The following is a 26053-nucleotide window of genomic DNA, read 5'->3' on the forward strand; positions in this document are numbered from 1 at the left end:
TGGCCCGCCTTTAAAATAATAGAGACAAATGATATCTTGGTTATTAGTTTCTCTTAACTTGTCATTTATATTTCAGTTGGTAAAAACTTTTCACTCTGGTAACAGTAATTTTTTCTTCTTTATTATAATTCAGTGGCATGCATTACTACAGCACATCCTCTTATTAAACCATTCTGGCTTTTGTACCATTTTTGGTGATAAAAACAACAAAAACAACCCCCCTAATTCTGTGGTGAAATTAGAAGATGCTTTAAATGATAATGTATTAGAGATGTACTAGAAAGTTAAAGAGAATAAGCATGCAGAAGCAAAGTGAGAATATGTGAGATTGATTGATAATAATTCATTTGCTCCTCATGCTTTCCCTATTTTGAAATACTACCTCTATTTCACTGAGTGTCTGCTACACGTCAAACATTGTGTTGGAAATTGGGGGTCAAAATGATGTGCTGGTACAGTTTCTGTTTTCCCTGGATAAGTTAGAGGGAAGCCAGGTTTATGAAAATCACTGAAATGTAAAATTATATATTCTGTAATATAGAAATTCATGGACTTATGTCATTTATTAAGAGGTAATATTTGAGCTAATATTTAAAGGATATGTTGGAGTTAATTGGTAGCTGGAAGGAAGTTATCTCAAAGAGTGAAAATAACACATACAAAGAACCTGATGTCAAGAGGATATATATTCAGGAAACCAAAAAGGAATTTAATGACTGTATAGGTAGAAGGAGGAGGGGTAATTGAAGTAATCTGAGCAAGGATGTTCTGGTGCTGGATTTAGTATGTAATATTTTTGCGTGGATATCATTCTTAAGAATTTTATCTCAACTGAAACTTAGCTGTCCAACCCTCTAATCTATAAAACTGCTTGTAAATTATAGTATCCTAGATTCAGTCGGATAAGTGGCATTACAAGCTAGCAGCATAATTAAGAACATAGGTCATAAAAGTGTCTTCTTTATTTTTGTTGAAAATAGGGGTCATTTTATTTTTTTATTTTTTAATTAAAAATACTCTAATATTAATTTTTACAAATGACATAAGTTCAAATAAAGCAAAGGAGTCTATAATGAAAACAAAGACTCTTTCACATTCCAGATAACCTGGGTCTTCTCTTCAAAAACACTGATGACGTTTTCTTGTTGCTCTTCAAGCAACTGGCTATACATCTAAAATACAACGGATAAATGGATAGATTTTTCTTTATTCTTTCTTTTTAAAATTTTTTTAAATTTTTATTTAATCTTTTTTGTGTGTGTGTTCCAAAATTCATTGTTTATGCACCACGCCCAGTGCTCCATGCAATAGGTGCCCTCCTTAATACCCACCACCAGGCTCACCCAACCCCCCCACCCCCCCTCCCCTCCGAAACCCTCAGTTTGTTTCTCAGAGTCCAAAATTGAGGCATGCTACATGCTCTAGTCCATAGTTTCATTTTATTTTAAGCATATATGTTGCTGATAGTTTTGTGTCAGCAGATATATATTTATATATTTCTATTTTATGCTGTACTGTAAAAATATATAACACTACCCTATTGATAGTCATAGATTTTCCCTTTTTTATTTTACTGTTTCCTCTATTTTTCATGTTGTAAAACAAAGCTATAAATAACCTTATTGCACACATTTCTTTGCATTCTTTTAATAATGATAGGCACCTATATAGTACCTAGTCCATCACAGGCACTTCTCTGAAGTATTAAATATATGATTAAATAATTCAGTCCTATGAAGAGGGTACTCTAGGTTATTTCCATTTTGTATATGGGGGAAATGAAGAGACAATTTCAATAATTTTTTGAAGTTCACACAGGGTAAATGGCAGAGCTTAAATAGAAGGTAGCCTGAATGCAAAAGCATTTTCCTAATACCTACATTAGATTAACTCTTGCATATTTGAACATGATATGGAATAAAACTGTGGGTTAGAATCCTCAAGTCAAAAATAGGTGAACCTTTCAATTTGCTGTATAACTTACTTTTTCCCTCCAAGGAGGTTTCATCGATTTGTAATTCTATCAATAATATATTTCCTTTATCTCTGTGTATGCTATCAAGTATTTTGGTAACTGTGTAGTAAAAAGACAGTGTTTGGTTATTTTTATTTTTCTAATTATGTTGCATATGAGTTCACAAGTTTATAATTCACTTGTCTGTCTTTGGTATGAATTGCTTTTTATGTTTTCCACTGCCTTGTATACCTCTGTTCCTTAATGATTAAAAGATAAATGAACCTCTCATTTGAAGCACCATCTCTATCAATGAATACATACCTCTGTGCATTTTAATCCATGTTTTAACTCTTTATTTTGGCCTCCTGGAAGTCCCTGCCTATTTTTCCACCACTCTCAAGTACTTTAATTAATTTAATTAATATGATTTGATGATAATTATAGCAGGCTAGTCTACCATTTCTAATTGTTTAGATTTTTTTCTCATATGCTTGTTTTCTTCCTTTTTTCTTTTCTTTCTTTCTTTTTTTTTTTTTTAAAGATTTTATTTATTTGAGAGAGAGACAGTGAGAGAGAGCATGAGCGAAGAGAAGGTCAGAGGGAGAAGCAGACTCCCCATGGAGCTGGGAGCCTGATGTGGGACTCGATCCCCGGGATTCCGGGATCATGACCAGAGCCAAAGGCAGTCCTCCAACCAACTGAGCCACCCAGGCGTCCCTCTTTTTTTTTTTTTTTTAAGATTTTATTTATTTATTTATTTGACAAAGAGAGACACAGAGAGAGAGGGAACACAAGCAGGGGGAGTGAGAGAGGGAGAAGCAGGCTTCCCGCTGAGCAGGGAGTCCAGTGCAGGGCTGGATCCCAGAACTCAGGGATCCTGACCTGAGCCAAAGGCAGGGGTGTAACATCTGAGCCACCCAGGCGCCCCTCAGATGCTTGTTTTTCTATAGTGGCTTGACTTTCAGCACTTGTCATCATCAGGGAAAGTTGTAGCTGTTTTGTTCTTCACTAAGGAAACATGATGATGTCAAAGGTAGATCTCTTTTCCTATAGAAAAACTAAAGCTCTAGGGTGTGGTTTGGGGAGTGGAGAGAAAGCCTCTATCTTCTTGGCCATGTTTTCCTGGAGGAGAGCACCTATGCAAGAGGTTTCATAACATAGAATGAATGGTCAAATCTCCATTGCCACGGACTCTTGCCTACTGAGATTTGGTAGATTTTCCTGAAAAAATGTTTTCTCCATTTGTTGTATGGCCTTAGAACAATTTTCAGAGCTTTTATTTATTTACTTTTTTTAAAGATTATTTATTTATTTATTTATTTGAGTGAGAGAGTGAGAGAGCTGGGATAGCAGCAGAGGGAGAAGGAGAAGCAGATCCCTGCTGAGCAGGAAGCCTGATGCAGGGCTCCATTCCAGGACTCTGGGATCATGACCTGAGCCAAAGGCAGACGCCTAACTGACGGTGCCACCCAGGTGTCCCTAATTTCCAGAGGTTTTAAATGATTGTATTTTTTTTTCTCTTTTTATAATTTTTTTTATTTTTTATAAACATATATTTTTATCCCCAGGGGTACAGGTCTGCGAATTGCCAGGTTTACACACTTCACAGCACTCACCATAGCACATACCCTCCCCAATATCCATAACCCCACCCCCTCTCCCAACCCCCTCCCCCCATCAACCCTCAGTTTGTTTTGTGAGATTAAGAGTCACTTATGGTTTGTCTCCCTCCCAATCCCATCTTGTTTCATTTACTCTTCTCCTACCACCTCAACCCCCCATGTTGCATCTCCTCTCCCTCATATCAGGGAGATCATATGATAGTTGTCTTTCTCCGATTGACTTATTTCGCTAAGCATGATACCCTCTAGTTCCATCCACGCCGTCGCAAATGGCAAGATTTCATTTCTTTTGATGGCTGCATAGTATTCCATTGTGTATATATACCACATCTTCTTTATCCATTCGTCTGTTGATGGACATCTAGGTTCTTTCCATAGTTTGGCTATTGTAGACATTGCTGCTATAAACATTCCGGTGCACGTGCCCCTTCGGATCACTACGTTTGTATCTTTAGGGTAAATACCCAGCAGTGCAATTGCAGGGTCATAGGGTAGTTCTATTTTCAACATTTTGAGGAACCTCCATGCTGTTTTCCAGAGTGGTTGCACCAGCTTGCATTCCCACCAACAGTGTAGGAGGGTTCCCCTTTCTCCGCATCCTCGCCAGCATCTGTCATTTCCTGACTTGTTAATTTTAGTCATTCTGACTGGTGTGAGGAGATATCTCATGGTGGTTTTGATTTGTATTTCCCTGATGCTGAGTGATGTGGAGCACTTTTTCATGTGTCTGTTGGCCATCTGGATGTCTTCTTTGCAGAAATGTCTGTTCATGTCCTCTGCCCATTTCTTGATTGGATTCTTTGTTCTTTGGGTGTTGAGTTTGCTAAGTTCTTTATAGATTTTGGACACTAGCCCTTTATCTGATATGTCATTTGCAAATATCTTCTCCCATTCTGTCAGTTGTCTTTTGGTTTTGTTCACTGTTTCCTTTGCTGTGCAAAAGCTTTTGATCTTGATAAAATCATTAGTTCATTTTTGCCCTTGCTTCCCTTGCCTTTGGTGATGTTCCTAGGAAGATGTTGCTGCGGCTGAGGTCGAAGAGATTGCTGCCTGTGTTCTCCTCAAGGATTTTGATGGATTCCTTTCTCACATTGAGATCTTTCATCCATTTTGAGTCTATTTTCGTGTGTGGTGTAAGGAAATGATCCAATTTCATTTTTCTGCATGTGGCTGTCCAATTTTCCCAACACCATTTATTGAAGAGGCTGTCTTTGTTCCATTGGGCATTCTTTCCTGCTTTGTCGAAGATGAGTTGACCATAGAGTTGAGGGTCCATTTCTGGGCTCTCTATTCTGTTCCATTGATCTATGTGTCTGTTCTTGTGCCAGTACCATGCTGTCTTGAGGATGACAGCTTTGTAATAGAGCTTGAAGTCCGGAATTGTGATGCCACCAACTTTGGCTTTCTTTTTCAATATTCCTTTGGCTATTCGAGGTCTTTTCTGGTTCCATGTAAATTTTAGGATTATTTGTTCCATTTCTTTGAAAAAAATGGATGTTACTTTGATAGGAATTGCATTAAATGTGTAGATTGCTTTAGGTAGCATAGACATTTTCACAATATTTATTCTTCCAATCCAGGAGCATGGAACATTTTTCCATTTCTTTGTGTCTTCCTCAATTTCTTTCATGAGTACTTTATAGTTTTCTGTGTATAGATTCTTAGCCTCTTTGGTTAGGTTTATTCCTAGGTATCTTATAGTTTTGGGTGCAATTGTAAATGGGATGGACTCCTTAATTTCTCTTTCTTCTGTCTTGTTGTTGGTGTAGAGAAATGCAACTGATTTCTGTGCATTGATTTTATATCCTGACACTTTACTGAATTCCTGTACAAGTTCTAGCAGTTTTGGAGTGGAGTCTTTTGGGTTTTCCACATATAGTATCATATCATCTGCGAAGAGTGATAGTTTGACTTCTTCTTTGCCAATTTGGATGCCTTTAATTTCCTTTTGTTGTCTGATTGCTGAGGCTAGGACTTCTAGTACTATGTTGAATAGCAGTGGTGATAACGGACATCCCTGCCGTGTTCCTGACCTTAGCGGAAAAGCTTTCAGTTTTTCTCCATTGAGAATGATATTTGCGGTGGGTTTTTCATAGATGGCTTTGATAATATTGAGGTATGTGCCGTCTATCCCTACACTTTGAAGAGTTTTGATCAGGAAGGGATGCTGTACTTTGTCAAATGCTTTTTCAGCATCTATGGAGAGTATCATATGGTTCTTGTTCTTTCTTTTATTAATGTGTTGTATCACATTGATTGATTTGCGGATGTTGAACCAACCTTGCAGCCCTGGAATAAATCCCACTTGGTCGTGGTGAATAATCCTTTTAATGTACTGTTGAATCCTATTGGCTAGTATTTTGGCGAGAATTTTTGCATCTGTGTTCATCAAGGATATTGGTCTGTAGTTCTCTTTTTTGATGGGATCCTTGTCTGGTTTTGGGATCAAGGTGATGCTGGCCTCATAAAATGAGTTTGGAAGTTTTCCTTCCGTTTCTATTTTTTGGAACAGTTTCAGGAGAATAGGAATTAGTTCTTCTTTAAATGTTTGGTAGAATTCCCCCGGGAAGCCGTCTGGCCCTGGGCTTTTGTTTGTTTGGAGATTTTTGATGACTGTTTCAATCTCCTTACTGGTTATGGGTCTGTTGAGGCTTTCTATTTCTTCCTGGTTCAGTTGTGGTAGTTTATATGTCTCTAGGTATGCATCCATTTCTTCCAGATTGTCCAATTTGTTGGCGTAGAGTTGCTCATAGTATGTTCTTATAATTGTCTGTATTTCTTTGGTGTTCGTTGTGATCTCTCCTCTTTCATTCATGATTTTATTTATTTGGGTCCTTTCTCTTTTCTTTTTGATAAGTCTGGCCAGGGGTTTATCAATCTTATTAATTCTTTCAAAGAACCAGCTCCTAGTTTCGTTGATTTGTTCTATTGTTTTTTTGGTTTCTATGTCATTGATTTCTGCTCTGATCTTTATGATTTCTCTTCTCCTGCTGGGTTTAGGGTTTCTTTCTTGTTCTTTCTCCAGCTCCTTTAGGTGTAGGGTTAGGTTGTGTACCTGAGACCTTTCTTGTTTCTTGAGAAAGGCTTGTACCGCTATATATTTTCCTCTCAGGACTGCCTTTGTTGTGTCCCACAGATTCTGAACCATTGTGTTTTCATTATCATTTGTTTCCATGAATTTTTTCAATTCTTCTTTAATTTCCTGGTTGACCCATTCATTCTTTAGAAGGATGATGTTTAGTCTCCATGTATTTGGGTTCTTTCCAAATTTCCTCTTGTTATTGAGTTCTAGCTTTAGAGCATTGTGGTCTGAAAATATGCAGGGAATGATCCCAATCTTTTGATACCTGTTGAGACTTGATTTAGGACCAAGAATGTGATCTATTCTGGAGAATGTTCCATGTGCACTAGAGAAGAATGTGTATTCTGTTGCTTTGGGATGAAATGTTCTGAATATATCTGTGATGTCCATCTGGTCCAGTGTATCATTTAAGGCCTTGATTTCCTTGTTGATCTTTTGCTTGGATGATCTGTCCATTTCAGTGAGGGGAGTGTTAAAATCCCATACTATTATTGTATTCTTGTCGATGTGTTTCTTTGATTTTGTTATTAATTGGTTTATATAGTTGGCTGCTCCCACGTTAGGGGCATAGATATTTAAAATTGTTAGATCTTCTTGTTGGACAGTTCCTTTGAGTATGATATAGTGTCCTTCCTCATCTCTTATTATAGTCTTTGGCTTAAAATCTAATTGATCTGATATAAGGATTGCCACTCCTGCTTTCTTCTGATGTCCATTAGCATGGTAAATTCTTTTCCACCACCTCACTTTAAACCTGGAGGTGTCTTCGGGTTTAAGATGAGTTTCTTGTAGGCAACATATAGATGGGTTTTGTTTTTTTATCCATTCTGATTCCCTGTGTCTTTTGATTGGGGCATTTAGCCCATTAACATTCAGGGTAAGTATTGCGAGATATGAATTTAGTGCCATTGTATTGCCTGTAAGGTGACTGTTATTGTATATTGTCTCTGTTTCTTTCTGATCTACTACTTTGAGGGTCTCTCTTTGCTTAGAGGACCCCTTTCAATATTTCCTGTAAGCTGTAGAGTTTGGTATTTGCAAATTCTTTCAGTTTTTGTTTGTCCTGGAAGCTTTTAATCTCTCCTTCTATTTTCAATGATAGCCTAGCTGGATATAGTATTCTTGGCTGCATGTTTTTCTCATTTAGTACTCTGAATATATCATGCCAGCTCTTTCTGGCCTGCCAGTTCTCTGTGGATAAGTCTGCTGCCAATCTAATATTTTTACCATTTTACATTAAAGACTTCTTTTCCCGGGCTGCTTTCAGGATCTTTTCTTTGTCACTAAGACTTGTCAATTTTACTATTAGGTGACGGGGTATGGACCTATTCTTATTGATTTTGAGGGGGGTTCTCTGAACCTCCTGAATTTTGATGCTTTTTCCCTTTGCCATATTGGGGAAAATCTCTCCAATAATTCTCTCCAATATACCTTCTGCTCCCCTCTTTGTTTCCTCTTTTTCTGGAATCCCAATTAGTCTAATGTTGTTTCATCTTATGGTGTCACTTATCTCTCGAATTCTCCCCTCGTGGTCCAGTAGCTGTTTGTCCCTCTTTTGCTCAGCTTCTTTATTCTCTGTCATTTGGTCTTCTATATCGCTAATTCTTTCTTCTGCCCATTTATCCTAGCAGTGAGAGTCTCCATTTTTGATTGCACCTCATTAATAGCTTTTTTGATTTCAACTTGGTTAGATTTTAGTTCTTTTATTTCTCCAGAAAGGGCTTTTATATCTCCCGAGAGGGTTGCTTTAATATCTTCCATGCCTTTTTCAAGCCCGGCTAGAACCTTGAGAGTCATCTTTCTGAACTCTATATCTGACATATTACCAATGTCTGTATTGATTAGGTCCCTAGCCTTTGGTACTGCCTCTTGTTCTTTTTTTTGTTGTGAAATTTTCCGCCTTGTCATTTTATCCAGATAAGAGTTTATGAAGGAGCAAGTAAAATATTAAAAGGGTGGCAACAACCCCAGGAAAATATGCTTTAGCCAAATCAGAAGAGATCCCAAATTGTGAGCGGGGAGAAAGGGGATAAAAAGGGGTTAAGAAAGAAAAAAAAAAGAAACTATTAAAAAAAGAAAGCCGATAAAGAAAAAATATAAAAAAAGGAAAAAAAAATATATATCTTAGATAAACTATTTAAAAAACGTTAAAAAAGAAAACGGTAAAAGTTAAAAAAATTTAGCAGAAGAAGAGAAAAAGAAAAAAAAATTTGAAAAAGAAAAAAAAATTAAATTAACTGCAAGGCTAAAAAATCATGGGGAGAAAGCCATGAGTTCCGTGCTTTGCTTTCTTCTCCTTGGAATTCCGCTGCTCTCTTTGGTATTGAAACTGCACTCCTTGGTAGGTGAACTTGGTCCTGGCTGGGTTTCCCGTTGATCTTCTGGGGGAGGGGCCTGTTGTAGTGATTCTCAAGTGTCTTTGCCCCAGGCGGAGTTGCACCGCCCTTACCCGGGGCCGGGCTGACTAATCCGCTCGGGTTTGCTGGGTTTGCTTTCCGGAGCTTTTGTTCCCTGAGCGCTTTCCGTAGAGTTCCGGAGGACAGGAATTAAGATGGCGGCCTCCCGGTCTCCGGCCCGGAGGAGCCGAGAGCCCGGGGCCCCACTCCTCAGTGCGCCCTCAGAGAACAGCGCCCAATGACTCCCGCCACCCTGGCCTCCGGCTGCGCTCCGAGCTGACCAAGCCTGCGACCGGTTCAAGGCAACCCCGAGCTGAGAGTCACTCATCGGATCTCTCTCTGTAGCTGGCTTCCCCGTTCTAATACCGGTAAGCTCTGCGACATCTGACACCCCCGATCCTTCTGCGACCCTGCAGGACCTGAGGCCGCGCTGACCCCGCCTGGCCTTCACCCCAGTTAAGCCTCTGGAGCGATGTCCCTCAGCGGAACAGACTTTTAAAAGTCCTGATTTTGCTCCGTTGCTCCGCCGCTCGCCGGGAGCCGGCCCCTCCCCCCGCGATCTATCTTCCCGTCGCTTTGGATTCACTTCTCCGCCAGTCCTACCTTGCAGATAGTGGTTGATTTTCTGTTTCTGGAATTGCTGTTCTTCTTCTCTTCAATCTCCCGTTGGATTTGTAGGTGTTTGCAATCTTTAGATAAGCTATTTAGCTGATCTCCCGCTACCCGAAGTAGTCTCAGCCTGCTACTTCTCCGCCATCTTGACTCCTCAAATGATTGTATTTTTAAGTTTTTTGTCTTGTCTTTTCTGAGAAAATGTTCTTCCATTCTGTGTGTAGATTTCTGGTTTAATTTTCTCACCAAACTCTGTGCCTCTTCACACTCATAAACTCCCATGCTTTATCTCAACATCATTACTTGATACGTGATTTCTTCTTTATTTTATTTCTGGCTTAATGGTTTGAATCTTTTGAATTCTACTTAATAGTTTGGTAAATAGGATTATATCATATTTTGATTACATACCTATTTGATTTAGGTTCATTCAGCAAAGAGCAAAGATATGCCTTAATTTCCTCAGGTGTTAGGATATGGTTGCTTTGGATCAGAATTTTCATTATTGCCAATAGAAGTTTTATACATGAAATCGTTATTAAATATAGTGTTACCAAGAAAGGAAGATATCCATATTTCTTTCCATTCTATCGATTGATATACAAGACTTGAAAAGCACAGATACTACAATCATATAAGACTATTCTAGGCCCAAGCTCTGTGGATAGAGTTTTACTTTTCATTTCAAGAGGGAAATTCTTAGCTACCTTTCAGAAATTATGCTTGCATCAAATAAACTTTGTACTTGTCTAGTGATAGCAATTTGAATAATGGATGTCCTCTCTGTTCAGATTTCAAATTGGTTTCTCATTCAGTCCTTAGATTTACAGCTGTTTGCTCATTTATGTTTTTTGAAACCAAGAGCATTTTAATCTCATTTTCACACTGATATTTTCCAACACAGAGAGCAATTATTCCACTTATGCAAGAAGTTGAGCTTCCAAATCTGCCAAGCTGCATCCCTATCCCACATCTCAAAGAGAAAACAAAAGAAAACAAAACCAACAAAAAGGCTCCCTAAGGTAATGTTCTCTTATGACAAAAATCTGTCCTCTAGTCATAAGGTTAATTAATATAACATCCTTACTGTGAAGTGTCCATGTAAAATCAAACTATGGCGTAACTAGTGTCTGAGAACACAAGTGTCTATAAGTGGTGAACCATTTTTGAGGTTCAGCTAGTTTATAGAGACTTACTTTAATTTCACTGGTGGTGGCAAAGCTACAATATAGCAAAATCTTGTGGAAGCAATGGAGTTTGGGTTCATGTGAACCCATCAACCAGAGTCAGGAGCTATATTAATGTGTGTATATGAACACAAGGTGACTCTAATACAGTAGTTTCCAACTTATTATAATATTGTGATAGCATATGAACTAGTCTAGGAAACTGTTAATACTTTTGCCAATATTTAAGGCAAAAATAAAAAAGATGGAAGAGTAACTTAACATTACGAATTTTATTGAAAACTATCTTTATTCTTGAAATAATGCAAAAAACTTCTATTTCAGGCGCTGCTTATGGTACAAAGCAGTTTTTACTCTAAGGCTGTAATAATTCTTATAGCAACATGTAATAAAGAGGCATGACATTTTTTGTTCTATCAAAAAGGAGCTCAATTCCTAGAAAACCTCACTGATGTTCATTCTGTCTCCTTACTTGATATCCATTCAGCATTTCTGACTGTAGTTTGAAAGGTTGACTTTAATCCTTGAATGTCTTTGTAATATTATGATACATAAGAAATATATATTTGACTAAAATATAATTCTCATTTACATTTGGTCTTCATCTATGGTTCTCGGCTGATAGTTTCTAAAACCTTTGGAATTTCCGAGGGAAATTCCAATGGAGGTGTCTTCTGTTATGTTAATGAGGCGACTTTTTGGCCCCCACCTAATGGGGTTTGGGAGAGCAGGCTGGTAACCAGGAGAGGGAAGCATGTAGTTGAGGTTCAGTTCCACCTCCCCTGAGTGGGGTTTGTGGTGGAACCAGTCACAATGGCCAATGATTTCATTAGTTGTGCTTATGTAATGCAGTCTCCATAAAAAACCAAAAAAGTAGGGTTTGAAGAGCTTCCGAGTTGGTGAACACTTAGAGGTACTGGGAGAATGGTGTACCCGGAGAGGGCATGGAAGTTTTGCACCCTTTCTCCATACCTGTTCTGTTCATCTCTTCCATCTGACTATTCTTGAGTTAGATCTTTTTATAATAAATTGATAATCTAGAAAGTAAAATGTTTCTCTGAGTTCTGTGAATCATTCTAGCAAATTAATTGATGTGAGGGCAGGGTCTTGGGAACCTTTTATTTATAGCTGGTGGGTCAGAAGTACAGGTGACAACTTGCATTTGTGACTGATGTCTGAAGTCCAAAAAGGAAGTTATGGGGACCTTTAAGTCTGTATCCAGTTGGTCAGAGTACAGGTAACAACTAGGGTTTGCAGCTGGTGTCTGAAGTAGGGAAAGTGGGGGCAGTCTTGAGGAACTGATACATCTCCAGGTAAAGAGTGTCAGACTGAGTTGAATTTGTATAACACCCAGCTGGTGTGTGGAGCATTGTCTGTTGGTGTGGGGGAACCCCCTCTCCATATATACACACTTTGAAATTGGGTCCACGAACCTAGTCTAGTCTTCCGCTCATTACTGTTTATCACTTTACCTCTCAGTGTTTAACTTGATATTCGGAGTCACATTTATATTTCTGTAAATGTTCAGAAAGGACAGAAATCATTGTTTTATAACAAGCTTTATTTGAGCCAAGAGAAAAAAAAATCGATGATGAGTCTTTATATTCTTCCACTAATGGTTTGCATGTCTAAGTAACAGTTTGATGAGTTAATAACTTCCAGGGGAAACTGTCGAACACATTATTAGATAGGTTGGAAACAGAAGAGCCTGCATGTACAAAATGTGTTAATGTAATTCTTGTTAATGATTATCTGTGGTTTATACAATATTGTGATTTTTTTTCTTTCCAATTAGATGATATTCACTTAATTGATATTCTGGAGAACTGTACGCCACTAACTTTATTTGGGCCTGTTACCTTAATATTTCGTGAGGAGACTCACCTAAATTAAACATCTTGAATCTCCCTTTTAATGGAGTGCTTCTCAGATGAGCTCCATTTATTCATTATATATTACTTGGTAACAAATGATCCAAACTTAGTTGCTTAAAATAATTATCTTCTCAGTTTTCGTGGGTGGGTTGGGTGTTTGGAAGCATTTTAGCAGAGCAGTTGTGGCTTGATACATCTCAGAGGTTTTCCCTTGAGACTAGCTGAGTTTGCTGTTACAGGGGACCAGATAATACTCCCGTCTCAGGTGAATCAGCAAAAAGCAAATGGGTCGAAAATAGAATGAAGCATAGCATTTGGTCTACTGAGGGAATAACCTGTTGTCTTCCTTGCTGTACCCATTAGAACCACCACCACTGTCAACACACAACCAGGAGTAGGTGATCTAACTGCAGTTAGCTATAGTAACGTTTCTTTCGAAAAGTCAACGGACGAATGGATATAGAAGATATGGTCCATATATACAATGGACTATTCCGCCTCCATCAGAAAGGATGAATACCCAACTTTTGCATCAACATGGACGGGCTTGGAGATTATGCTGAGTGAAATAAGTCAAGTAGAGAAAGTCAAGTATCATATGGTTTCACTTACTAGTGGAGCATAAGGAATAAGATGGAGGACATTAGTAGAAGGAAAGGAAAAGTGAATTGGGGAAAGTCAGAGGGGGAGATGAACCATGAGAGACTGTGGATTCTGAGAAACAGGGTTTTAGAGGAGATGGGGGTGGGGGGATGGGTGAGCCCGGTGGTGGGTAGTAAGGAGGGCACATATTGCGTGGAGCACTGGGTGTGGTGCATAAACAATGAATCTTGGAACACTGAAAAAACTTTAAAAAAAAAGTTAATAGTCCTGTCTATAGCTAATGATTATGATATGACCCTACTATACCAAAATGGTAGACTTCTGGGCATTTAAATAGACGATGGTCATTAGACAACAGGACTGAGAATAATGAAGCAACTGATAGGTATTTCACTTCTTTGTATTGGGTCTCGGGGCAGGACAACCCAAGATATGCCATGGTAGCATAATGATTATTTTGAATTAAATTGCTTAAGAAACAACCACTGCAAAAGGATCACTGACCCTACTCTGTCTCCAGAAAATGGGAAGTAAATCTCCCATGTGAAAGGTACCATCTCTGTACTGTTTCCCAGTCCCAGAGGCATCCTTATCACCCCAGGGAACTCAAGCCTGAGAAAGCTCAGTAAATACACTCTTGCTTCAGTTCTTCCTAATTAATACCCAGACTTAAGTTTCCTTGTCTTGTTAGTTCCTCATGGATTTATTGTTTCTTTGTCTAAAAAGTATAAAAGCTGCCTGCTGTAGTCACTTCTTAGATCCCATGTCTGTGAGAAGACCGCTATACATACATACAATTTAATTTTTTTTTCTTCTGTTAATCTGTCTTGTGTCAATTTAATTATCAGACCAGCCAGAAGAACTTGAGAGAGGTTGGGAGAATATTTCCTCCTCCCAGATACTCACACAATTTATTTACTGACCAAGGAATTCTGAATTGCTTAGGGTTAAGAATAATAATTTTCAGGAGTGTTTTTGACCTTTTGTGGAAATATATTTTTCCTACAGAAATATATTTTGTGGAAATATATTTTTCCTTTCTCTGAGAATGGGCCACTTTACTGGTTTAGGAGTTCAGACATTTCTTTACATCAGCATGAAGGCTTTTCTTAAATGCAAATATTGCACTCTTAAGGTTAATAAAGACACAGCATCACAGGAAATATTTCAGAATAGTTGCATTCATATTCAGAACAATTGGTTTTATTTATAACATTGGGGTTTCAGCTGTACTTTGGACTGATTTTTATTCTTTAAGTCCTGTACTATAACCTTTTATGAAAGTATGTGTTGCAGTTAATGTAATTCTTAGGCAAATACATGAAATTAAAGGAAGAAGGGAGCTTTTAGCTGAAGCATATATTGTTCTACACTTTGTGAAAAACTTTTGTGGAGGACTTTCAAATAGACTCAAACATGGGGATTTATAATAATTTCATTCTTATTGTAATGTTAAAATTTTAAATGATATTTTTATTGTATCTAGGACAATTGTGGCTGATGGTGAATGTGAAGGATACATTTGTTTGTTTTTCAGATCGTGTTTTTATCTTGGCCTCATATAAAGGGAAACTAATTCCATAGTTATCAAACTTCACTCACTATTCAACTTTCGTACCAGGTTTCTATGATGGCTCATACTAAGATCCATCCTTAGTAATTTCCATTAATTTTCATTTACTAGCTTAATAAATGATTTGCCTATAGAATAGTTCATCCATTTATGAATCACATAGTCTGTGTTAAGTTTTAAAGCTATAGTAATACACAAAAAAACAAAAACCCCTACATTATGAAAATACTTTACGAAAATGTTGAAAGTTCAGAGCTGGGCAGACCTGAGGTTTGTTTTATGTTAGTGGCTCAGTGCTGTCACTGATGTTTGGATGTCTTGTTTTTTTGTTTTCATTTTTCCATGCCCTCCACTTGCCTTCCTGGAATTAATGGTATCCTAAACGTCCCATGATCACAAGGTATCTGCTTCCTCTTCAGGGACTGAATGTTTCCTATCCAAGTTCAAAAAGATAGTGCCTTTCCTCCAAAACATGAAACAGAAGTGCTGATTTGCAGTGATTGAATTAAATTATTTGGCTCTCTCCCCCAAGCCTGTCACTCTTGTCTCTGGTATGATGTGCACAAAGTTGACAATTGGCTTCAAACTGGTCTGCTCACCACATCTCAACTGTGGCCAAGACATTAAAACTACTCTTCTCATTTTATGCCTATCAGAGCATATTTCTGGATTTGAGGGGAGAGCGACTACACCCCCCCCCATAAAAATACCACTTCCTGACTAATATGCAATAGAAGCAGAGGGGATGACTCATGAATTTAAAAAAGAGATTGCTCGGTCTAATTTCTAATATTAACTTTTCATTCCTGAATAAATTAAATTTGCTCAGAGTGCATGTTCCTCATTAGTTATTCCTGGACTTGATTTTATAATAGTTTGCTTTGGATTTTTACATTTATGTTCATAAGCAAGATTAGCCTGCAATTACCTTTCATTCATGAATATCTGGTCAAATATCATGTTCTTTGGAAGACTTTTGTAATACTTGGATTATATCTCCCTTGAGTGTTAGATTCTACTGGTAGGGAGCCTTCGTGGAATTTTCTTCAAGAGAAGATGTTTTCATTGCTTATTGATTTGGGGTAGTAAAGGATTATTCATCTTTTTCATTCTATCTCGAATCAATTTTAGTACATTATAGTTTTCTAAGAATTTATCTGCTTTATTTACATTTTCAAAAGTTGTTCATACAGTCCCCATTATTTAAATGTCTGTCATTTGCTCTGATGCCCATTTTCATTCCTGACATTACCTGTTCATACCATATCTCTTTTCATGTCTTTTTACAGAACTAAGATGATTATCTTTATTTTACATTTGTTATTTAATTGATTTCAGGTCTGTTCTTTATTATTTTCTTTCTTGTACTTCTTCACTAGTTTTTCTATCATTTTTGCAACAAATTCTCATGAATTTAGTTTAAAACAACACAGACTTGTTATCTTATAGCTCTAGAGATCAGAAGTCCAACAGAGCCAAAGCAGAGTGTCCACAGGGCTGTGATACTTTTTGGAGACTCTGGAGGAAAACCTTCTATTTTTCCAGCTTCTGGAGATTGCTTACCTTTCTTGGTGTGTCTCATACTGCCTCCACCTTCAAAGTCAGCAGTGTTAGGTCAAATGAGTATGGAGGATACCGCATTACTCTGACCTCAGGTTCTGCCTTCCTCTTCTACTTTTTAGGACCCTTGTGAATACATTTGTTCTACTCAGACAACACTTAACATAATTTTACTATTTTAAAGTTGGCTGTTAGCACCTTAATTCACCTGTAGTCTTAATTCCCTGTTACTGCTATATAGACTAACTTCATAGGTTTTGTGGATTAAGATGTAGACACCTCTGGGAAGCTGTGATTCTGCTTTTCACCTACTTTTTTAGTTTGTTTGTTTGTTTGTTTTTACTATCTTTTTGAGATAAAAATTTACTTCGTTAACTTTAGGCTTTCCATATAATCTAATTTGTGTCTTTAAAGTATTTGGCTATTAAGGTAAGGCTGGTCTCATATTATGAATTAGGAAGTACTCCTCCTCTAGTCTCTGAAAAAGATGGTAGGAAATAATATAATTTATTCCTTAATTGTTTCTTAATTAATTAAGAAATTAATCAAGAAATTAATATAATTTCTTCCTTAAACGTTTGATGTAATTCACCAGTGAATCCATTTGGGCTGTTGCTTTCTGTTTTGCAAAGTTATTCATTATTGATTTAATTTCTTTAATAGATACAGGGCTATTCAGATTATCTGTATCTTTTTACATGACTTTGGCAAATTGTGTCTTTTCAAGAAATTGATCCATTTCATCCAGGTTGTTAAATTTATGGGCATGGACTTATTCATAGTATCCCTTTGATATCCATTTTATGTTTCTTCTTTCATTTTTGATAATAGAAATTTGTGTGTTTTTTTTCCTTAGTTAGCTTGGCTTGTGGCTTATCAGTTTTATTGATCTTTTCAAAGAATCAGTTTTTGGTTTTATTTCCTATTTCCAGTTTCATTGATTTCTGCCCTAAGTATTTTTAAATTACTGTTGAGATTTCATCTTTGACCCATGCATTATTTAGAATTGTATTGTTTAATCTCCATATATTTTGGGATTTTCCAGTTATCTTTCCATTCCTGATTTCTAGTTTAATTCTTCTGTGGTCTGAGAGCAGATATTATGTGATTTCCATTCTTTTAAATTGCTAAGATGTATTTTATGGCCCATAATGTGGTTTACCTTTGTGAATATTCCACATGAGCTTGAGAAAAAAAAATGTATTCTGTTATTGTTGGATGAAGTTGTCTATACATGTCACTTATATTCAGTTGATTGATGGTATTGTTGAGTTCAACTATATCCTTACTGACGTCTGATGGTGAACCTGTCTGTGATACAGGGGTGTTGATTTCTTCAACTATGACAGTGGATGCATCTATTTCTCCCTGTGGTTCTATCAGTTTTGCCTCAAGTAGTTTGATGTTAGGTACAAACATTGAGGCTTATCATGTCATCTCGGCAAACTGAACTTTTTATCATTATTCTTTATTCCTGATAACTTTTATTATTTTGTTTTTTTTAATTTTTATTTTATTTTATTTTTTTTTAAAGATTTTATTTATTTATTTGACAGAGAGAAATCACAAGTAAGCAGAGAGGCAGGCAGAGAGAGAGGAGGAAGCAGGCTCCCTGCTGAGCAGAAAGCCCGATGTGGGGCTCGAACCCAGGACCTGGGATCATGACCTGAGCCGAAGGCAGCGGCTTAACCCACTGAGCCACCCAGGCGCCCCATATTTTTTTTTTTAATTTAATTTTATTTTATTCTTTCTCTGTGTTCCAAAATTCATTCTTTATGCACCAAACCCAGTGCTCCATGCAATACATGCCCTCCGTAATACCATCACAGTCTCACCCCACCCCCCCATCTTACTTTGAATATGCTCTGTCTGAAATTAATATAGCACTCCTGCTTTCTTTTGATTAATGTCACCACAGCATGATTTTTCTCCATCCGTTTACTTTTAATCTATGTCTTTATATAGAGAGGGAATTTCTTGTAGATATCATACAATTCGAACCTTGCTTTTTGATCTATTCTGAAAATCTCTGTCTTTGAAGACTATTCAAAGACTATTCAAAGCATGAAGACTATTGATTTACAAAGTGATTACTGATATAGTTGGATTAATATCTATCACATTTTTTTTTTTATTTCTTGTCCTTGTTCTTTGTTTTTACTTTTGTCCTTCACGTTTTTTTTTCCTTTTGTGGTTTCAGTGGAGCATTTTATATACTTCCATTATCTTTTCTTTCTTTTTTTTAAAGATTTTATTTATTCATTTGACAGAGAGAGATCACAAGTAGGCAGAGAGGCAGGCAGAGAGAGAGGAAGAAGCAGGCTTCTGAGCAGAGAGCCCGATGTGGGGCTCGACCCCAGGACCCTGAGATCATGACCCGAGCCGAAGGCAGCGGCCTAACCCGCTGAGCCACCCAGGCGCCCCTATCTTTTCTTTCTTAACACACCAGTTGCACTTCTTTCCTCCCCCTTCTTTAGTGGTCGTCCTAGAGTTTGCAGTACACATTTACAACTACCCTAAGCCCACTTTCAAATAACATTGTACCACTTCATGGGTTGTATGTTTTATAATAACAAAATAATCCTAATTCTACTTTTCCGTTCTTTGTATAATTTCTGTCACATATTTTGTTTCATAAAATCATGCATGAGTGCTTTGATATATGGCAATAATTTTGGAAATTCTCAGTCATTATTGCTTCGTATTTTTCCTGTTCTTTTCTTTCTTCTGCTGGTATTTCCATTATATCATGTATATGATATCTTTTGTAGTTGTCCCACTGTCTTTGAAGTCTGTCTGTCTGTCTTTCTTCCCTCCCTCCCTCTCTTTCTTTTTTTCATCTTTATACTCTTTGTTTTTCTTTCTCAAAGATTTTATTTATTTATCTGAGAGAGAGAGAGAGAGAGAGCACATGAACAGGCTGGGGGAGGGATAGAGGGAGAGCAGATAAAGAGGGAGAAATAGACTCCTGGCTGAGCAGGGATCTCTAGGACACTGTGCTCAATTCCAGGACTCAAGATCATGACTTGAGCTGAAGGCAGACATTTAAATGACTGAGCCGCCCAGGTGTCCTACTCTTTGCTTTTCAGTTTTGGTTATTTCCCTTGAAGTTTCTTCCAACACAGGTATTCTTTCCTCAGCTGTGTCCAGTCTACTCAAAAGTCCATCAAAGGCTTTCTTCATTTCTGTCATGGTGTTTTTGTTTTCTAACATTTCTTTTTCATTCCTTTTTAAGATTCCTATCTTTTGCCTGCCTTACCCATCTGTTCTCTTATGATGTCTACATTATCCCCATTAGGAAGGCTAAAGCTGGCTGGAGTTGGACATTTCCCTCCCCCCATGTTAGTTTGGCTAGGATTACACCCCTACAAGTTAGGCTGTGGGTAACTAGTGTCTCCTGAAGTCTCGCTTTGTTAAGAATAATGCTCCACTGGCACTTCCTAGTGGTTTCTCTTCTGCAACCCCTGCCAGAAGCAGGGGTTTCTCTGATGTTTATCGTGAGACTATGGTTGAGCTCCTAAATAGAAATCTCACAAAGTTTGGGGGCCTCCCTATGTCTAGGACCCCCTGAAGTTTCGTTGGTTTGTTATTGTTGTTTGTTTTGTTTTACCTCTTAGAGATGTCCACACTGAACCTCCAGCAATTCATCAATTATAGTTCAGGTTTTTCTGTTCCGATCCTGGTTCCTCTGACAGTCTCTGCCCATCAGTTTCTGTTCCAGTAAGCTATTAGCCCCTGAATTCACCTGTCTGCCTCTAGTCTTGGGGGAAACAGTTTGCCATGTGTCCTTCCCTGTCTTGTAGGTCCAAGGAGAGTTTATTTTTTCCCTCTGTTCAATTTTTCCCTTATTGTTAGGGCAGAGTGGCACCTGCCAGTCTGCTTACACGCAGAGCTGGATGTTATTTATTTTTATGGTGGAATATCATTTAAGGGATATTATGCATTAGTGTATAATATCAAGAAGTACAAGATGTCAGTTTGTCTCATTTTTAGTAATAATAACTTTTAAGGTGGTGTTTGCCAGTTTTCTCCACTGTAAAATTACTATTTTTTTCTTTTGTATATAATAAATAAAAGTGGTAAGATACATTGAAACGATGTAAATATCCTGTTTTTTTTTTAAGTCATACATTCACCTATTAATTTTAGCATCTATTGACAACAAAAATTATTTCTGTGGGTTTGCCAAAGGGTGATTTTCTGTTTCAATCCTTTTTCCTATATTTAATTGGAATATTCTGTAAGGAAGAGCTGTCTCTTCATTCTATTTACTTAGTCTGTTTATTTACCTCAGTATGACCTCATGGATATTTGTTTTATTCTATGGATCCTATCTAATAATATCATTATTTTTTGCCTAATTGCCTCATATTTGGGCATTGGGAAGCCCCTTCAAGATGACACAGCCTCTTCAGCTTCAGTAGTAAAAAAGAGAGGTGGGGGGTTGGGGAAAGGGGGATGAGAACACGCATATGCTGGGTGTGGAGGATACAGAAGACCACTACAGTAAACCCAAAAGAGTCAGAGAGCAAGGAAAGTTCCCTAGGACTTCATTGTGCATGGAGAACTAGCTGTATATAGTGCTTGAATCAAAGAAAGAAATTGATCCGGGGAAAGGATGGAGGTGACTGAGAGTTGTGTAAGAAATATAGTATCATAAAGTGCTTCCCGAATGATAGACTTCAAACATTATGTGATATAATATAGTTGGAGAGAAAAATATACATTGATGGCATTCAGAATTATACATTTTTAATATTCTTGGTGATTCTTGAGTAATAATATAATTCCTTTAAATTAATATCTGGCTATTTAATTCTTTTCTGTGCAAATTTCCTTAATCTACCTGTTGACTAATCCTGGAAGAGTTCTGGTAGAAAAAAAGGCAAATAAAGTAAATCAGTCACAATGAATTCTACAGTCATTACAAAACTAGGTTATGTAAATGAATGTTTTCACTGTCATTTCATTATTAGCCCTATTGTGATTTTCAATTACCTTAAGATTTCAAAATCTCAGTCTTGAGTGGATAAATACCAGTCCAGCTCAAATTTCCCACTCTCACATAAACTCCAAGGGATAATTTGTGGAAGAACATAAAGACAACCAGGAATTAAAACTTAGTAACTTGTTAGACTCTTCATGCATGAATTCCTCAAAACCCTAAGTCAGAAGGAGTGTATTACATAGGATGCGTAAAAATTATCTACCAAGGAGAGGTTTTTAAAATATGCAAACTATTTACCTGCTTCTATCCAGTCCTTCTCCAAGTTCTTACTAAAGTTGAGCTAAAAGTAAACTCATTGCAATGAGATAGGACTCCTCCTTCATCTGAATTGAGGCTGAAAAATATTGAGACCAATAGGTGTAACACTCTTGATTTGGTTTGTACATTTATGTAATAAAATCTGTAACCACAGTAAGTGCTTATGCTAACTGTCTACTTTGTTAGAATGGTTTTATCTCCCCCAAATCTTACTTTTTCATCTCAAGTACATGATCAGATTTATGTATATAGGTAGTGAAGGAGGTTTATTTTTGAAAGTCAAATCACACAAACTTCTCTTTGAATAGACGTTTCTTTCTTTTCACCAGTTATGGCTTCTACTGTGGGGTTAACTTTTGTCTTAGTGTTCTAGCTTCTCTTTAAAAAAAACATAATCATGAGTGTACCTGCATTATTGCCTGTTGAACATGCTGAGAAAATTAATTGAAAAAGATGACAGATTCTGGAAGTCTATCTTAATAATTACATATCAGTTATGTCTCTTACATTTTATGAGTATAGAGAAGGTTGTGCAAGTAACTCAGAACTTAGACTCAGGACACCAGGTTATCAGTTCAGTCTTTGTGACTTTACAGTAGTTTTTAAATGTATTTACTTTTAAAATGTATTAGACCTCAGTTTTCTCATCTCTAAACTACATAGGAGGATATTAGATAATTCTTAATATCCTTTCCAGCTCTAGAGAAATATATTATTTAGCTACATATATATTTGTATATTTATATGTATTTATCAATATACATTTAGCTAGAATATTACTGTAGTAATTTCCTAAATAAAGCTATATAACTTAAGGCCTAATGGTTGAGGCTTAGCTAAGTTTCAGAGTTTCCTAATGGACTTGAATTTTAGAGACCTTTATTTGGCAAATCAAATAAAACATATAGAGAAATCTAGAAAACAGTTGGACTGAGATAATTTTTTTGGCACTGTTTACTGAGATAATTTTCTTGGCACTGTTAGCATGATAATTTCCAGAATGTTACTCCAACTCCACTTAATTCTTAACCCTGTATGAGGGCCTATATCATGTTGCCACATTAAATACTTAATACAATTACAGGAATAATTTGTATATATTTTTCAAGGAAAACATTGTTGACCTTGAACGTTGTATGTGAAACCCAAGGACACGGAAGTAGTCAAAGTAATTTTTACAGAAAATATTACATATAGTTGAACATTTATGAATGAACAAAGGAAACTTGAGTAGATACACAAGCTCAAAGAGATTCCATTCTTTTACACCCCTCTCTCTCTAAATTGTGTTACTACAGAGATATGTCAAGGAAGAGTTAAGAGTAGAATATAGCATTTTGTTTATAATTCTGTATTCCTACTCTTTCCATGTGTATATGTTTTGACAGTAGGCTTCCACACATTAGTATTTTGTGAATCCAGTGTCCTCAAACTAGGTCACAAAATCAGAAGATGGTCCTGAAAGATTCTCTTTTCATTCGTAAGATGTTAGGGAGAGAAAACGAAATCTTCTAAGAACCTTCTCTATACCTATTCTGTGTTAGATGCTGTCTGCATCATTGTCTTATTTGATAATCTTAATAAACTTGTTATTTTAGCATTATCACATCTATTTTTTTAATAAAGATTTTTATTTATTTATTTGACAGAGAGATCACAAGTAGGCAGAGAAGCAGGCAGAGAGAGAGGGAAGCAGGCTCCCCACTGAGCAGAGAGCCCGATGCGAGGCTCGATCCCAGGACGCTGAGATCACAACCTGAGCCGAGGGCAGAGGCTCAACCCACTGAGCCACCCAGGCGCCCCATCACATCTATTTTAAAAGTGACCAAGTTGAGACCAAGAGAGTTCAAACTTTTTTTTTTTTTTTCAGGATTTATCTAACTAGTGGAATTTGATGCAAAACACAGGCCAATGATATTTCTATACCCTGCCTTGTGGGAAAGAATTAAGAGAAAGAATAATCTTAAGCCTAAGAGAAGTTTTCTCTCAAGAAGCAAAAGCACAAAAGGTTAATCTTGGAAGTTACAAATTTTGATAAAGTGATTGCGTTGCCTCTAGGAGAAGAGTTAAATGACAAGAACAGTTTCTTCTTTGCGTCATGGGATGTGACCACTGAGTGACAACTGGATGGAGTCTCAGGAGTACTACCTCCTTGTTCTGGACAGGCTTCTCCACTGGCAGCTATAGCTCATCTTTGTGTTTACATCCTAAATAAAGCCTTCCAGGACACCTGCCGACAGTGACCCAGCCCCAGCCCCAGCCCCAGCCCGGTGGGCCTATCGGCCCCGCCCAGCACCTTCCCAGACGAGCCCTCAGTCAGAGGATGGCTCAGACCTGTCCTCACCGCCCAGACCCACGTCTACGCTCTGCCCCGACCGTCAAGCAGTCCTGCGTTAAGGCGGAGCTGCTTCCCCGGCAGATTCCATCTCGTGTGTTTGGGACTAATTATACACTGTCACTGGTTTATGGAAGGCAGAGAGGACCTTTTTAGAACTCAGAATAAGACGGTTATGCAGCCTGTTCTTTGTCGCATGTTAGCAGCGTTGGCGAATTGATTCTCCTGGGTCTGTGTTCTAGGTCATTTTCATGAGCCGTTATCGCGTAAATGAGCCCGTGTTCATGCATATTGTCACGCTGGGTGTTTGGCTTTGTTTGGTAACTTATTTTTTTTTTTAATAAGCAGTAAACCTTTCGTATCCCCCCCAAAAAAAAGATATATTATTATAATATAATATATCTATATTATATCTATCTATATATAGATATAATATATCTAATATATCTATATCTAATATATAATATTAGATATATTATGGAGAAAACAAGGTAAAGAATGAGGATCCCCAAAATATCCCAAGTTAATTCAGTGAGATGATGGATGTATTTTTCAGTATTATTTCACTGAAAGTATATGAATATTAAAGAAAAAGAACAACAAAAATCTTTAAAAAAGGGAGGGGAGCTGGATGGCTCAGTGGGTTAAAGCCTCTGCCTTCAGCTCAGGTCATGATCTCAGGGTCTGGGATTGAACCCCGCATCGGGCTCTCTGCTTGGCAGGGAGCCTGCTCCCCCCCCCACCCCGCCCGCGGCCTGCCTCTCTGCCTACTTCTGATCTCTGTCTGTGAAATAAATAAATGAAATCTTAAAAAAAAAAAAAAAAGAAAAGGAAAAGAACAGGGCTTCTTTTATTTTTGTTTTTTCGTCATGGTAAGTGTACTCTTTAGTCCCAATGACTTATTTCTCTGTCCGCCCCACCCACTTCCCCTCTGGTAATCATCAGTTTGTTTACCATAGTTAAGAGTTTGTTTCTTGGTTTGTCTCTCTCTCTCTCTTTTTCCCTTTGCTCATTTGTTTTGTTTCTTAAATTCCACATATGAGTGAGATCATATATTTGGCTTTCTCTGACTGATTTATTTTACTTATCATTATACTCTCTAGCTCCAACCATGTAATTGCAAATGGCAAGCTTTCATTCTTTTTTTTATAACTGAGTAATAGTCCAGTGTCTGTGTTTATATTATATCTCCTTTATCCATTTATCTATCAATGGACACTTGTGCTGCTTACGTAGTTTGGAATTATAAATAATGCTGCAGTAAACATAGGGATGCCTACATCCCTTTGAATTACTGTAGACCTGGGCTTCTGAAGACAAACCGGATCTTTTTCAGAGATGGCTTATCATCATTGCATTTACTTTGAAACAATTTTTGCCCCAGGGTCAAGCATTCCCCACTATTGCAACATTTTTCAACTTTGGCGCTGTCAATATTTTGTTGATTGGGATTATCTATAAATTATAGGATGTTTATCAGCACCCCTGGTCTCTATTCTCTGGATGTCACTAGAATCTTGACAGTTGTGGCTATTAAAAATAGCTCCAGAAATTGTGAAATGTCTTCTGAGTATGTGTGTGGGGTGGGATTTCTGCCCATTGTGAACCACTGCACTACAGGGATATTTAAATATAGCACAGCTGGAAGTAACTTATACAGGGTTCATAAACTCAGATATTACAATAATTTTATATTGTGGGAAGTTTTACAAATGGGCTTTTAAGTTACCCTCCACATCTAAGAATAAAATGAACATAAATATATATTTCCCGTAATTGGTATATAATTCCCCTATCATATTCTCATCTACAATACATATCCTCCCTTCAGTCTCCTTTTTCTTCTGTTGGTCCTATCACTGCTAGTGTGATTTATGGTAACAGCACTAGACTTCTACCTGAGGCCGGTGTCCAAATTCAGACACTCAATATAATTACTTAATTTATCAGTCTCTCAATTTTCCTAACTATAAAATTTTGGATTAT

General features: G+C 37.3%; 1 long non-coding RNA gene across 1 annotated transcript in view; it reads left to right on the top strand.

Moving 5' to 3' along the window:
* Window positions 1-26053, top strand: part of LOC125087743 (uncharacterized) — a 292899-nt gene that overhangs the window by 160900 nt on the left and 105946 nt on the right. The window contains exon 8 of the long non-coding RNA XR_007123503.1: window positions 10574-10691. This is a non-coding gene — a long non-coding RNA (uncharacterized LOC125087743). The remainder of the gene's footprint in view (window positions 1-10573; window positions 10692-26053) is intronic.

The sequence above is a fragment of the Lutra lutra genome, chromosome 16 (genome assembly GCF_902655055.1).
Source record: "Lutra lutra chromosome 16, mLutLut1.2, whole genome shotgun sequence".
Lineage (NCBI taxonomy): Eukaryota > Metazoa > Chordata > Mammalia > Carnivora > Mustelidae > Lutra > Lutra lutra.